A 16,621-nucleotide genomic window follows, 5' to 3' on the forward strand; every position below is an offset into this window, starting at 1 on the left:
CCTGGGATTCTCCAGGCAAGAACACTGGAGTGGGTTGCCATTTCCTTCTCCAATACGTGAAAGTGAAAAGTGAAAGTGAAGTCGCTCAGTCGTCCGACCCTCAGCGACCCCATGGACTGCAGCCTTCCAGGCTCCTCCGTCCATGGGATTTTCCAGGCAAGAGTACTGGAGTGGGGTGCCATTGCATTCTCCTATCACTACCTACTGATGTCTTTAAAGTAATATAAATGAAACAAATAATTTTAACTCCCAAGAAAGTTTCCTTTTTATTTGCAATTAGGAATGTAATATGTGTATCTTAATTCTTTTGGTGTAAACAAAGAAAACAAATTACGCCAGCAAATTTACTCCACTCAGAAAGAATTAAAAAATCAGTAAGCTATAGGTATCTTAGCACTAAACTCCAAGTAGTGTTCAAATTCTTTTATCAAAGCTTTTTTGTTTAATATATTACTTGAAATTAATGAATTCTCAGCTGAAGTGTGGAATCCTATTTATAGGATTGTGTTATAGTTTTTTTTTTTAATATGACAATATAGTTAATAATCTTGTGATATATTATTTTATATTGTATAGCTATTAAAATGACTACAAGGTCCTGGTTCTAATATTCTTTATGCAAATATTGAGTACTCATAGTTAACATGAACTTATAAACATTTTTTTGACTATGCAAGAGAACTATTTAGTATTCAGTGCCCTTAAAATGAGGGAAAATATTTATTTTGGCAAATAACAATGTAGAAACAATTGTCCTTTTTTGGTTAAAATGTATGGATTGCCGTTTTGCACTTATTCTAGGTCTCACTGATATTAGTGTTTAATGGCTTCCATATTCTTAAGCAGGCAAGATATATAAAAGCTGTAAACATTTAGAAACCATTCACATACTTTGTGAATATCTTTCATGTATTTGTTCATTCAAAAGACATTAAGTTTGCTTGCCTGTTAGACACAGAAAAAGCACAAAGGGAGGACATGAGGGTTCTTGCCTAAGCAGTGTGATCATTTGCATCAAACCTCTGGATCTCACAAAGACATCCTCAAGATTATGCCCCTTACTTGGTAGATAGTATAGATCAGGGTTTGGCAACTTTTTCTACAAAGAGGTGGGTAGTAAGCATTGGAGGCTTGCTGGTCTAGAGTAAGGCCTGCATAGCTCTCTTTGTGACAGCTACTCAGATCTGCCTCTGCACTGTGAAACCAACCATAGACATGACTGAGAATGAATGGATGTGACTTTATTCCAATACAGCTTTATTTAGGGGTCTTGAAATTTTAATTTTATATAATTTTGACATTGTAAACATTCTTTTGACTTTTTTCCCAATTATTTGCAAATATAAACCCCATGCTTAGCACTCAAGCAGTAGAGGGGGAGAGGGGGCTTCTCTGATAGCTCAGTTGGTAAAGAATCCCCCTGCAATGCAGGAGACCCCAGTTTGATTCCTGGGTCAGAAGATCCACTGGAGAAGGAATAGGCTACCCACTCCAGTATTCTTGGGCTTCCCTTTTGGCTCAGCGGATAAAGAATCCACCTGCAATGCAGGAGACCTGGGTTCAATCTCTGGGTTGGGAATAACCCCTGGAAAGGCTACCTACTCCAGTATTCTGGCCTGGAGAATTCCATGGACTGTACAATCCATGGGGTCACAAAGAGTCGGACATGACTAAGTGACTTTCACTTCACACGTAGTAGCAAAACAGATGGCAGGCCAGATTTAGGCAGCAGTTAGGAGTTTGCTGACCTCTTGGTATAGAATTAGTACACGGAATTTTTGCATCACTTCAGTTAGGTGACCTTTCTGAATTGTGCTTTGCTTACTATTAAAATATCAATAGTAATAGGACCTATTAAAGTATTTTTCTATGTAATTCTATCATAGGTCTACTTTCACTGGTGTACAAAATTAATCAGAAGCCAACTATGTTATAAGCACTACCATTTGTAAAATCATGTAACTGGGATGACCTGACTATTTAGTACCTAGAAAGATAGCATGTAATTTGGATGGATCCACATCTGTAGATATTGAATATACTTGAAAGCATATTTGTCAAGTCAGTTGGCATCTGTCAACAGTGCTGTGTACCTGTTTTAAAGTTGTCACACCTTATTTGAATTCAGTGCAAGTGCTCTTATATATTACAGAGGCTTAAATCTTAATTTTAGGTACATTTCAAGAGTTTTCCAAAATCTAATATGAGTTGTTTGGATTGATATGTCTTAATGCATAACTAATTAAGAATCTCTTTTTGTGCTGGTCAGAAAACCCGTGTTAGGATCTCAGAGCTCTGTTAACTCTTACTATCTTTGAGGTCTCACATAAAGAGCGTATATGGTAACTCCATAGACGTTCCTTACGACTACAAACTGGCAGTACAACTAGCTGTAAAACTAGTTTTTATAGTAAATAATTAAATATAAAAATATAAAAACTGTAGTTTTTATAGTAAATAATTTTAAAGTGTTGACCTCATTGTCTTATTCCATTAAAGTCCTGATTCCCTACCTACCTTCCACAAACATGCACAGAGTGACACTTGAGAAAAATACATGGTCCATAGCTGACAAGGGTGGTATCTGAGTGCAGTGATACCTGAATGTTGGTGTTGGAGGCTGTGTGAGGGGAGGATGATTCTGTCAAAACAGAACCCTTCTATGGTGAGTGGAAGTGATGACTGTCAATAATTTAAGCATGGAAAATCATTAGCTATTCAGAATACTTATTATGGAGATGAACTTAAAAAAATTTTCACACTGAGCATTTGATCAGTGAATATAATATTGACACCATTTATCCAAATCACACATTTTAGAAGCATCAGTATGTGATGTTTTCCGTGGTTGAGATCTATTGATACCCACGGCAATGACCCAGCCAGTGTCGTGGGCAAGATTCAAACCCTGGTCAGTCAATCAGAGTTTTCATTGAAATGATGATTGGTAGCTATGCATTTTAGTAATGTGTCCTTCAAACTAAATCTGATAGAGAGTTCTCTTGACCAGCCCTTGTTACAATTGCTTGGTTATGATTATATACAGGAGAATTAAATTACATAACCCATGTATTGATATAAAATGATCATTCTGATTCTTTTATCTTATGAAGTAATCCTGAATCTTATGCACTTGATTAAAAAAAAACAAATTTCCATAATGTCTAAGCAGCCATTAATGGAAAATATTTTACTTTTAATTGATGTTAAACTTCTAATGGTAAGTACATGACGTCTATATGTTTTTCTGTTTCTTCCTTTATTAATGGTCTGTACTAAAGATTCTGCAGGGAATGTATTTGCCACAATGGTGAATGGAAAGAACTGAAAATTAATGACTACCTGGATGATAGCTTCATTTAACTTCAGATATTTATAGAAGCTGTTTCTTACTGAGAAACTGAGGATCCTGCCACCAGTGTGCTATAGGGTGTTGCGTCTTTTAGAGTGCCAGTAAAATTTGAATCTTATGTGGCAGTGTGCATTTAGTAACTTTAGCTTTTAACAAACCACTGTGTTACCTTTCCTGAAAGGTACTCTAATGTCATAAAAATGAAGTAATTTGTCCTCTAGAACTCCGGACTTGTCCATCACTTTTTTTGTTCAGTGACAGGTATGCTTTTCATGACCATAAAAAAGGAGAGGAGCACATTGTTACTATAAAAAGGTCTTTTCTTTTTATTCTATCTTTATAGTCATTTTAATGCATTTTAGTGTTTATGGGTAATTAACTGTCTGACAGAGCTGTAGAGCACGTGAAAACTAAAATATAAAGTGCTGTCCAAGGCATTATTAGAGATGGGTAAAGCGTGTGGTACATTGAAGGATAACCAAAGTAGCAACAAACCCAAACCTAGATTATCTCCTAAGTGCTGCTGCTGCTACTAAGTCACTGCAGTTGTGTCCGACTCTGTGTCCGACATAGACTGTGTCTGTGTCTGTCGTCTGTGTCCGATCCCACAGACGGCAGCCCGCCAGGCTCCCCCGTCCCTGGGATTCTCCAGGCAAGAACACTGGGGTGGGTTGCCAACGAGATAAACCCAAATGCCAACAGTAACAGTGTCACAGAAGGAACAAGTCCATTTTCATATTAATTGTGCCTGCCTCAGTGTCTCTGTCTATATCCATGATGTCTTTCATTACATTAAAATGAGACACAAAGAAAAAAATATATATATATAATGTGTTGTCAGTTGTGGATCAATCAATCCAAGATCAAAGATTTCTAAAATGAAGATATAAATCAGTGGAAAAGTTACACTGGACTCACAGAAACTCAATACACATACATTTTTCTGGAACCTATGTAATTGGCATAATTGGCTTGCAGTTATTTCTAAGAAAAATTTACATTCAAGTACTAAGTTCCTCTGCATGATTTAATAGTAGATACTTGTTTTTCAAGGATTCACAGGGAACACAAGCTATTTATTGCTGGTCAGGGGTTTATTTTCCTGAATGTCACTGTAACCTCACAGCAGTAATCCAGCCACTAGATAGCAATTTTTAGGAATTAACATAGTCTTGATTGAATGAATAGCCTCTCCAAATTGCTGTGATTAACTGGTTTTCCCCAGGGACTGAAGATGTTGTTCTATTTAAAATAGTTCATTTGGGGAAAGATTGAAGTATTTTATTAATAAGGAATAACTTCTCTAGTCTGAGAAGTTTGTTTAAGGTCTATGACAATGGTTCTTAAAGGGTGATCTTGGAACCAGCAGTATCAGCATCACCTGGGACTTTTGTTAGAAATACAGATTCTTGGACCCCATCCCAGACCTGCTGAATTAGAAATTCTGGAGGAGGGACCCATCAATCTGGATTTGAATAAGACCCTCAGGTGATCATGAAGCACTCTTGGACTGAAAATTGCTAATCTAGGATTAATAACTAAATACTTCTGCAAATTAAAATTTATATATCCATTTTATGTTCAGTATGTGTTATCAATTATTTGAGAAATATCATAAAAGGAAGAAATTGTTTCCAATTAAGTCAATACTAAATCTCTACTCTTTAGAGATAATAATGATAAGTACCAGCTCGAGAATCAGTAAGATTTCTTTTGCCTTTTTAAAAAATATAGATTTCAGACTTTTAGGTACAATATTCTCTCACCTTGAGAAAAATGTATCATTATATTGTTGCCAGATACTGAATTCTAAGAAAAAAAAAGATGGATTTTGTAAACTTGTTTATGACTGAAATCAAGTGAAAATATCTCTTGGAATCCCTCCTCTACATAAAAATAAGTGTTTTAGTGCTAACATTGGTAGACTCTGATGGGTTTTACCATCTTCAGTTACTTTTATTTCAAGGAAGATTGATGTTTTATTTTCATGGAAAATAAAATTATCTTGAATGTCTTTTCTTAAATAGAAGGAAAAATGACTATATTTGTCTCCAAGACAGATTTAAAATAGGCACATTTTTTTAATAGTTTTGAGTCTCTTAGACAAGATTAAATATGTATATGAATTATGAATATATATATTTTTTTACTTGTAAACTGGTAGCTTACTCTTCAATTACAAATGGGATGTCTGGAAGCCTGAAAATTAAAGCAAACTTAAGGAATTATACATGGGCCCTAGCTAGATGAAAAGAATAAAAAAGATTACCCTTTGAAAAGGAAAGATCATTTCAGTTAGTTGCAGTTCTATCTAGGATAGTGAATATAAGAAATTTTATTTTGCTATCTGGTTGCATCTAATTTTGAGGAAATGGAGTTTTCCTCATACTTTCTCTGCTTTTAGTTCTAAAATTTAACCTGTGTTGATCTTACTCAGGAAGAGTAATGGACCATATTAAATTGTCCCTTCCTACCCCACTCCCAAATTTCTCTATGCTGCCTGCCCAAGAAGCATTTTTACTGACTTAATTCTCAACCATGGAGAGTGATGCTTTTTTATTGACCACTTTTTTATCCTCCTTCTGTGAGGAAAGGACTAATATAGTACCTTAAATAGAACTGTCTCCATGGCAATGGCCAGTCAGCTTTTGACTCTGAGACTTATATAAAAGGAAATTTTAAAAGGCATTTTCATGGTCTAAAATAGCAGTACAGCAAAAGTAAGGTATGAGAATATTTCCTGTCAGTTCTTGCATGACTGATTAAGCTAACATATCTTTTTTTCACATAGCACTTTTTGTCTGAATATTTCAAATGCTATAGAATGATTCCTTCACTTAATTAATGAATGATAATCATTATCTTCAGATTAATAGAAAATTTGAGGAGCTGAGGTCCAAGATTAGAATTGGGACCCTGAAAGAAAAAATTTGCCTAGGACTGGCTGTAATTTTATTCTCATAAGGAATAAAAATACTGACTAAATTATGAGCCATTCTTGATTATATTTAAACCGAATTATCTCTGGAACACTGGAAGCAATGACAAGATTAAAAACAAAAGTTTAACAAATTATGCGATTTTTTTTTCTAACCAGTTCCTACAATTTGGGATTTTGGGGTTACTTCTCTTGTTAAAGACACCCTTGGCAACTTGCCACCCTTGTTACCTCTTGTGTCCACACCCACTGAAGAGGAAAAGCCCTATAGTTCTCACCGCTAGGCCACCTAGCCTTCAGGAAATGTCGGTCAGTGTGCCGTGTATTAGAGGCTAAGGAAAAAGACCACATTATCCTTTGTAATCTTTTGTCCTTTATTATATTCATTTCCTCCTTGACTAAGCCTTATCTAACTATGGAATTAATTTCCAGCTGAATCATCTCTCAAAAGTTCAGTTCAGTGGCTCAGTCATGTCAGACTCTGTGACCCCATGGACTGCAGCACGCCAGGCTTCCTGATCCATCACCAACTCCCAGAATGTGCTCAAACTCATGTCCATCGAGTCGCTGATGCCATCCAACCATCTCATCCTCTGTTGTCCCCTTCTCCTCCTGCCTTCAATCTTTCCAAGCATCAGAGTATCTTCCGTTGAGTTGGCTCTTCGCATCAGGTGGCCAAAATATTCGAACTTCAGCATCAGTCCTTCCAAAGAATATTCAGGACTGATTTTCTTTAGGATTGCCTGGTTTGATCTCCTTGCAGTCCAAGGGACTCTCAAGAGTCTCCTCCAACACCACAGTTCAGAAGTATCAATTCTTTGGCACTCACTCTTCTTTATGGTCCAACTCTCACATCCATACATAACTGCTGGAAAAACCATACCTTTGATTGTATGGATCTTTGTCGGCAAAGTAATGTTTCTGCTTTTTAATACATTGTTTAGGTTGGTTATAGCTTTTCTTCCAAGGAGCAAGCATCTTTTAATTTCAGTCACCATCTGCAGTGATTTTGGAGCCCAAGAAAATAAAGTCTGTCACGTTTCCATGGTTTCCCCATTTCTTTGTTATGAAGTGATGGGACTGGATGCCATGACGTTTGTTTTTTAAATGTTGAGTTTTAGGCCAGCTTTTTCACTCTCCTCTTTGACTTTCATCAAGAAGTTCTTTATTTCCTCTTCACTTTCTGCCATAAGGGTGGTGTCATCTGCATATCTGAGCTTGTTGACATTTCTCCCAGCAGTCTTGATTCCAGCTTGTGCTTCATCCAGTCTGGCATTTGACATGGTGTACTCTGCACATAAGTTAAACAAGCAGGGTGACAATATACAGCCTTGACTACTCCTTTCCCAACTTGGAATCAGTCTGTTGTTACATGTCCAGTTCTAACTGTTGCTACTTGACCTGCATACAGATGTCTCAGGAGGCAAGTCAGGTAGTCTTGTATTTCCATTTCAATGAAGCAGAAGTAGATGTTTTTTTGGAACTCTCTTGCTTTTTCGATGATCCAATGGTTGTTGGCAATTGCTCTCTGATTCCTCTGCCTTTTCTAAATCCAGCTTGAAATCTGGAAGTTCTCTGTTCTCATATTGTTGAAGCCTGGCTTGGAGAATTTTGAGCATTGCTTTGCTAGCATGTGAGATGAGTGCAGTTGTGTGGTAGTTGGAACATTCTTTGGCTTTGCCTTTCTTTGGGATTGAAATGAAAACTGACCTTTTCCAGTCCTGTGACCACAGCTGTGTTTTCCCAATTTGCTGGCATATTGAGTGCAGCACTTTCACAGCATCATCATTTTGGAGTTGAAATAGCTTAGCTGGAATTCCATCACCTCTACTAGCTTGTTCGTAGTGATGCATCCTAAGCCGCACTTGACTTTGCACTCCTGGATGTCTGACTTTAGGTGAGTGATCACACCATTGTGGTTATCTGGTCATAAGATCTTTTTTCGCATACAGATTTCTTTTTTGTAGGATATCATCAGTAAATACTTAATACTCTGATGTTATTATTAAGAAGGGAGTTGATTAAAATCGGTGGCATAAGTACCATGGAATAGTGGACAACGCTTAGGATGTGTTGACATGAACTGATGTCCATAATAGATTACTGAGTGGAAAAGACCTTTTTAAATGATATTAAGTTTTTTTTTTAATTTTTTAAAATGTAAAAAGATAATACAGAATGATTGACTCCAAAATAAATAGTATTTATTTCTGGGTAGTGAGGTTACTGAAGCTTATTTTACCGTATCTTTCTCTTCATTACCTTTTGTTCCCTTTAACAATATGTATTTCATAAAAATATTAAGAGCTCTTAGCATTTTGAAATAATAGACTAGAACAAATTAAGGGAAGGATAGTACAGAGAGCAAGTCCAAGTGAGATGGAAAATCGAAGATGCTTTGAGGTGAAAACAGAAGTTCATGGATTTAATAGATATCCACAGAAGCTAAGCAAACTGATCACATGGAGCACAACCTTGTCTAACTCAATGAAACTATGAGCCATGCCATGTAGGGCCACCCAAGATGGATGAGTCATGGTGGAGAGTTCTGACAAAATGTGGTCCGCTGGAGAAGGGAATGGCAAACCACTTCAATATTCTTGCCTTGAGAACTCCGTGAACAGTATAAAAAGGCAAAAAGATAGGACACTGAAAGATGAACTCCCCAGGTGGGTAGGTGCCCAATATGCTATTGGAGATCAGTGGAGAAATAACTCCAGAAAGAATGAAGAGATGGAGCCAAAGCAAAAACAACACCCAGTTGTGGATGTGACTGGTGATGGAAGTAAAGTCCAGTGCTATAAAGAGCAATATTGCATAGGAGCCTGAAATGTTAGGTCCATGAATCAAGGCAAGTTGGAAGTGATCAAGCAGGAGATGGCAAGAGTGAATGTCGACATTTTAGGAATCAGTGAACTAAAATGGAGTTGGAATCAGTGAACGAAAATGAACTAAAATGGACTGGAATGGGTGAATTTAACTCAGATGACCATTACATCTACTACTGTGGGCAAGAATCCCTTAGAAGAAATGGAATAGCCATCATAGTAAACAAGAGTCCAAAATACAGTACTTGGATGCAATCTCAAAAATGACAGAATGATCTCTGTTCATTTCTAAGGCAAACCATTCAGTATCAAAAGTAATCCAAGTCTATGCCACAACCAGTAATGCTGAAGAAGCTGAAATTGAATGGTTCTATGAAAACCTACAAGACCTTCTAGAACTAACACCCAAAAAAAGATGTCCTTTTCATTATAGGGGACTGGAATGCAAAGTAGGAAGTCAAGAGATACCTGGAGTAACAGGCAAAGTAGGCCTTGGAGTACAAAACTAAGCAGGTTGAAGGCTAACAGAGTTTTGCCCAGAGATCACACTCTTCATAACAAACACCCTTTTTGAACAACCTAAGTGAAGACTCTACACATGGACATCACCAGATGGTCAATACTGAAATCAGATTGATCATATTCTTTGCAGCCAAAGATGGAGAAGCTCTATATAGTCAGCAAAAACAAGGCTGGGAGCTGACGGTAGCTCATATCATGACCTCCTTATTGCCAAATTCAGACTTAAATCATAGAAAGTAGGGAAAACCACTAGACCATTCAGGTATGACCTAAATCAAATACCTTGGAGAAGGCAATAGCAACCCACTCCAGTACTCTTGCCTGAAAAATCCCATGGATGGAGGAGCCTGGTAGGCTGCAGTCCATGGGGTTGCTAAGAGTCGGACACAACTGAGTGACTTCACTTTCTCTTTTCACTTTCATGCATTGGAGAAGGAAATGGCAACCCACTCCAGTGTTCTTGCATGGAGAATCCCAGGGAGGGGGCAGCCTGGTGGGCTGCCGTCTACGGGGCTGCACAGAGTCGGACACAACTGAAAAGACTTAGCAGCAGCAGCAGCAGCAAATACCTTACGATTATACAGCGAAAGTGACAAATAGAGTCAAGGGATTAGATCTGATAGACAGTGCCTGAAAAACTATGGACGGAGGTTAATGACATTGTACAAGAGGCAGTGATCAAGACCATCCCCAAGAAAAAGAAATGCAAAAAGGCAAAATGGTTGTCTGAGGAGGCCTTACAAATAGCTGAAAAAAGAAGAGAAGCTGAAGGCAAGGAAAAGGAAAGATATACGCATTTGAATGCAGAGTTCCAAAGAATAGCAAGAAGAGGTAAGACAGCCTTCCTCAGTGATCAGTGCAAAGATTTAGAGCAATATAATAGAATGGGAAAGACTAGAGATCTCTTCAAGAAAATTAGAGATACCAAGGGAACTTTTCATGCAAAGATGGGCACAATAAAGGACAGAAATGGTATGGACCTAACAGAAGCAGAAGATATTAAGAAGAGGTGGCAAGAATACACAGAAAAACTATACAAAAAAGATCTCCATGATCCAGATAACCATGATGGTGTGATCACTCACCTAGAGCCGGACATCCTGGAATGCAAATTCAAGTGGGCTTTAGGAAGCATCACTATGAACAAAGCTAGTGGAGGTGATGGAATTCCAGGTGAGCTATTTCAAATCCTATAAGATGATGCTGTGAAAGTGCTGCACTCAATATGCTAGGAAATTTGGAAAAATTTGTGGCCACAGGACTGGAAAAGGTCAGTTTTCATTTCAATCCCAAAGAAAGCAATGCCAAAGAATGTGCAGACTACTGCACAATTGCACTCATCTCACACACTAGCACAGTAATGCTCAAAATTCTCCAAGCCAGGCTTCAACAGTACGTGAACCATGAACTTCCAGATGTTCAAGGTGATTTCAGAAAAGGCAGAGGAACCAGAGATCAAATTGCCAACATCCGTTGGATTGTCGGAAAAGCAAGAGAGTTCCAGAAAAACATCTTCTGCTTTATTGACTACCCCACAGACTTTGACTGTTTGGATCCAACAAACTGTGAAATATTCTTAAAGAGATGGGAAGACCAGCCCACCTGACGTGCCTTCTGAGAAATCTGTATGTAGGTCAAGAAGCAACATTTAGAGTTATACCAGTTATCATTCCAAATGGAATAAGAGACTGGCTCCAAATCAGGAAAGGAGTACGTCAAGGCTGTATATTGTCATCTTGCTTATTTAACTTATGTGCAGAGTACATCATGTGAAATGCCAGACTGGATGAAGCACAAGCTGGAATCAAGATTGCTGGGAGAAATATCAATAACTTTAGATATGCAGATGACACCACCCTTAATGGCAGAAAGTGGAGAAGAACTAAAGAGCCTTTTGATGAAAGTGAAAGAGGAGAGTGAATAAGTTGGCTTAAAACTCAACATTCAGAAAACTAAGATCATGACATCCAGTCCCACCACTTCATGGCAAACAGATGGGGAAACAATGGAAACCATGAGAGACTTTATTTTCTTAGGCTCCAAAATCACTGCAGTTGGTGACTGAAATTAAAAGACGCTTGATCCTTGGAAGAAAAGCTGTGACCAACCTAGACAGCATATTAAAAAGCAGAGATATTACTTTGCCAACAAAAGTCCATCAGCCAAAGCTATGGTTTTTCCAGTAGTCATGTATGGATGTGCAAGTTGGACTATAAAGAAAGCTGAGCGCCGAAGAATTGATGCTTTTGAACTGTGGTGTTGGAGGAGACTCTTGAGAGTCCCTTGGACTGCAGGGAGATCCAACGAGTCAATCGTAAAGGAAATCAGTCCTGAATGTTCATTGGAAGGTACTTCATTGAAGTTGAAACTCCAATACTTTGGCCACCTGATGCAAAGAACTGACTTATTTGAAAAGACCCTGATGCTGGAAAATATTGAAGGTGGGAGGAGAAGCAGACGACAGAGGATGAGATGGTTGGATGCCATCACTGACTTGATGAACATGAATTTGTGTACACTCTAGGAGTTGCTGATGGACAGGGAAGCCTGGTGTACTACAGTCCATGGCATCCCAGAGTCAGACACAAATGAGTTACTGAACTAATAGAAGCTATGGATAGATTGCTGAGGGAAAAATAAGGTGTGTAGGTGGCTCATGTTGACTAAAAGAGATGTACCATTTGAGAGTTGTGAGTTAAGTTTTTTTGCTGCAAAATGAGGACTGCAGCCTGGGAGGCAGAGTCTCAGATAGCTCTGAGAGACTGCTCCAAAATGGCAGTGGGGAAAGTCTGTATATAAGGTTTTGGTGAAAGGGGAGTTCAATACCACGAAGCACTTATTTTACAAAAGGTTTTTTGTTAGTCATGAGGATCTGATGTCACCATGAAGAGTTTTAGTGCTTCTCTAGATTTGAGGAGATGCAAGGATTGAAATCATAAAATGTGTTCCTAAAAACATCCAACTATCTAAAGACTTGTCCCACCAGATTCCCTGGAACACAGAATGCCTCACTCCACCCTGATCTCCCTCAGGGGTTGTTGAAGGTCAACAGCTATAGCAGCATGGGGTTCAATCTCCATGGCAGATGGCAAATGCCTTTACAGTTCAGTCATTGGCAACACTCTTGGTAAGGGCCAATTTGAAGTTGACACTAACGAGTGCTCAGATATGTAGACACAGATATATACAATCTGGAAATGAATGACAGTATTGTAGCTATTTCTATACAGTATTCCTTTATGTTATAGCAGTCATTTCAGAATTTTCTTTTTTATGTAGTTACTAATATTTAATCAGAAAACTACTTTTTCTCTTTAATTTAGAATTCAAAAGACAGCTACAACTGTATTCTGATTTTGTATACTGTATGGTAGATGAGACTTGTATAATTTTCAGAAATGTGTGAGATCTGTAATTTGAACATTATATATTCATCTAGATGTGTTTTCAATTAGGACCTGAAGATAAGAAAAGTTAATTAATTTGTGAAGTAATTTAATTTATAGCTTAATGAGTATTTATATATTTATTTAATAGTATTTAATTAGTACTTATGTTTTAGGGCATTTGAAGAATACAAAAATATACAGAATATGAACTAGATTTTGGAGAACTTACTGTGTGGTTGGAAAGGAAGACCTTTACTAAATTATTATGAAGGCAGGTAAAAATAGAAAATATGTATGCTTTTGGTTTTTTTATAAATTTTCATAGATTATTATTTATCTTATTATTTATGAAGGCATGAATAAAACTTCAGTTACCCAAATATGCTAGTGTATGGCCAAGAAGGTTAGTCAAGTATTAAATATCAAATACTTGTTCTTACTTTTAAGGTGGAGTGATGTGATCTTGATGACTTTCTACATTTTTAATTATTTTAATTCTTGAAAATGATCATCTTATTATAGAGTATAATCAATTATTTTGTAAATGAGTATTTCTCACTTAAGTAGCTTTGTTTTATTTTCCATTTTTAATTTGTTTTTTTGTTGAGCAAAATACTGAACTAAGGGACTACTGTGAGTCAATTGATAGCTTTCTAAATCCAGTCTATTCTATAAATCTTTTCTTTAACTTAATATTTAAACTCTTTGGCTAGTTACACTGAACTTTGTGAACTCAGTGTTGCATAATTATAATAGCAAGCACATATATAATAGATAATATGACACTGTTTTAAGAGCTTGACAGGTATTAGCTCATATAGTATTTTTACTACCTGTTTCAATAGCCTCCTATTCATGCCATTAGTGAGGAAGGGATTCCTAGCTTTAGGTCATGGGGATCACCAAAGAAACAACACTCAAAACTAGACAGATGAGATCAACAGCTTATTAGCTATGTATACCACAGCCCAGGGAAAGAAAACATTGAATGTCTTACAGGCCATATGGAGGTTGTATTCAGGAGTGAGCAATCAGGGGCTGTGGGAGGGAGAGTTTGTAGTATCAAGAGAGTGAGCTACCTCCTGGTTCCTGTGGGAATCTGTGCATGTCTTGCTTGAATAATTCCATGGGCTGGTAGGGAACTGAAACCTGCTACTCTGGGATCAGCAGGAATTGCACCTGATCCATTTGATAAGAAGGGTTATTTGGCTAAGAGACCTTATCTTCATGAGCAAAGTGAGGAGAAGAACTTGCAAATTGGGCCATTTGAGGTCTTCCTGAAGACTCTCGAGTGTCCCTTGGACTACAAGGAGATCCAACCAGTCCATCCTAAAGGAAATCAGTCCTGAATATTCATTGGAAGCTCTGATGCTGAAGCTGAAACTCCAGTACTTTGGCCATCTGATACAAAGAACTGACTCATTGAAAAAGACCCTAGTGCTGGGGAAGATTGATGGCAGGAGGAGAAGGGGATGACAGAGGATGAGATGGTTGGATGGCATCACCAACTTGATGGACAGGAGTTTGAGTAAGCTCTGGAAGTTGGTGATGGACAGGGAAGCCTAGCATGCTGCAGTCCATGAGATTGCAAAGAGTTGGACATGACTGAGTGACAGAACTGAACTGATTTCATCGTATGCCTAAGGAGCACATAATATTGAGCCTTAATTTTAGGCTTTACACCATATGACCCTATGAGGTAGGTAGAATTATTTACCCCATTTCTTAGATGAGAATAGCAGGTACACAAGCTAACCTGCTTAACACTATGATGACCACACTTCCAACTATTCCTTATATATTCGCTTTCCCTCAATGTAGATAGAAATTCTCAATATCCAGAAATAAAAGGAAGGCATATAGAAATTCAGTGGGTCACCCCCATGTCTATCTCATAAACAGAAACGAACTGCTTTCACGTTTGTTTGTTTACTAGTTGTCAAGGAGTTTTCATCTCTGTGTCATGATTTTTGTTTTTCTTTATAAATGTATAAAGTCTGAAATTAAGTAAATATGTTTTCATTTCTTCATTGAGAGTTGCTGGACACGGTCATTATCAAGAGAGGTAATAGATTTGATTTTATATTTCTAGGGCCTTTAAAGGAGAAGGCAGTGGAACCCCACTCCAGTACTCATGCCTGGAAAATCCCATGGACGGAGGAGCCTGGTGGGCTGCAGTCCATGGGGCTGCTAAGAGTCAGACACGACTGAGTGACTTCACTTTCACTTTTCACTTTCATGCCCTGGAGAAGGAAATGGCAACCCACTCCAGTGGTCTAGCCTGGAGAATCCCAGGGACGGTGGAGCCTGGTGGGCTGCCGTCTATGGGGTCGCACAGATTCAGACAGGACTGAAGTGACTTAGCAGCAGCAGCAGCAGGATCTTTAAAAGCAGAAGAAATACTGAGATTATTTGGATTTTATTCTGTCTAGCATGAGAGGGAACAGTCACTGATCTAGTGTTTGTATGAGTAACTTAACTATAAAATAACTTTTGATCAATAGAAATTTTACTGGGTTACAACTTTGGAATTTGAAAATCCTATTTGTCATTATTTTTTTTAACTTTTTATTTTATATTGGAGTATAGCTGATTAACCACCCCACTCCAGTACTCTTGCTTGGAAAATCCCATGGACAGAGGAGCCTGGAAGGCTGTAGTCCATGGGGTCACTGAGGGTGGGACATGACTGAGCTACTTCACTTTCACTTTTCACTTTCATGCACTGGAGAAGGAAATGGCAACCCACTCTAGTGTTCTTGCCTGGAGAATCCCAGGGACGGGGGAGCTTGGTGGGCTGCCATCTATGGGGTCGCACAGAGTCGGACATGACTGAATCGACTTAGCAGCAGCAGCAGCAGCATAGCCAATTAACAATATTGTGACAGTTTCAGGTAGACAGCAGAGGGACTCAGCCATACACATACATGTATCCATTCTCCCCCAAATGTGATTTGTCATTATTTTTTTAACAAACATACTTTATGCAACGGGAAGTAGTTGATGGTTATCTGCAATTTATATCCTATTTTATCACTCTAATAATATCAGAATATTTCAATTTTCTGGATAAAATTGGATATATTTTTCTAGATTTGGTCTTCAAGTAATGCAAATCAAATTATAAACTGCCTGAATTGAATCTAGTTTTGTTTTTACTTTTTTTTGGTACGACCAAATCTTTGATATAAGGAAGATGCTGCTGCTGCTGCTAAGTCGCTTCAGCCATGTGCGACCCCATAGACGGCAGCCCACCAGGCTCCCCCATCCCTGGGATTCTCCAGGCAAGAACACTGGAGTGGGTTGCCATTTCCTTCTCCAAGGCATGAAAGTGAAAAGTGAAAGTGAAGTCGCTCAGTCGTGTCTGACTCTTAGCAGCCCCATGGACTGCAGCCCACCAGGCTCCTCCGTCCATGGGATTTTCCAGGCAAGAGTACTGGAATGGGGTGCCATTGCCTTCTCCGATAAGGAAGATAAGTATATATTTATAGAGTATTACTTATCGGGAACTGTCCGACAATCAAAAACAGAAATTGCACGTTTCAGTTTTTCATTGCCTTCCCCTTGTCTGTGAACATTGTCAAATTAACTT

General features: G+C 38.2%; 1 protein-coding gene across 2 annotated transcripts in view; it reads left to right on the top strand.

Annotated features, from left to right (window-relative positions):
• The window catches only part of SESN3 (sestrin 3), a 79,368-nt gene that overhangs the window by 12,138 nt on the left and 50,609 nt on the right, over positions 1-16,621 (top strand). The gene's annotated exons all lie outside the window — the stretch shown is intronic.

Source organism: Bos javanicus, chromosome 15, assembly GCF_032452875.1.
Source record: "Bos javanicus breed banteng chromosome 15, ARS-OSU_banteng_1.0, whole genome shotgun sequence".
Lineage (NCBI taxonomy): Eukaryota > Metazoa > Chordata > Mammalia > Artiodactyla > Bovidae > Bos > Bos javanicus.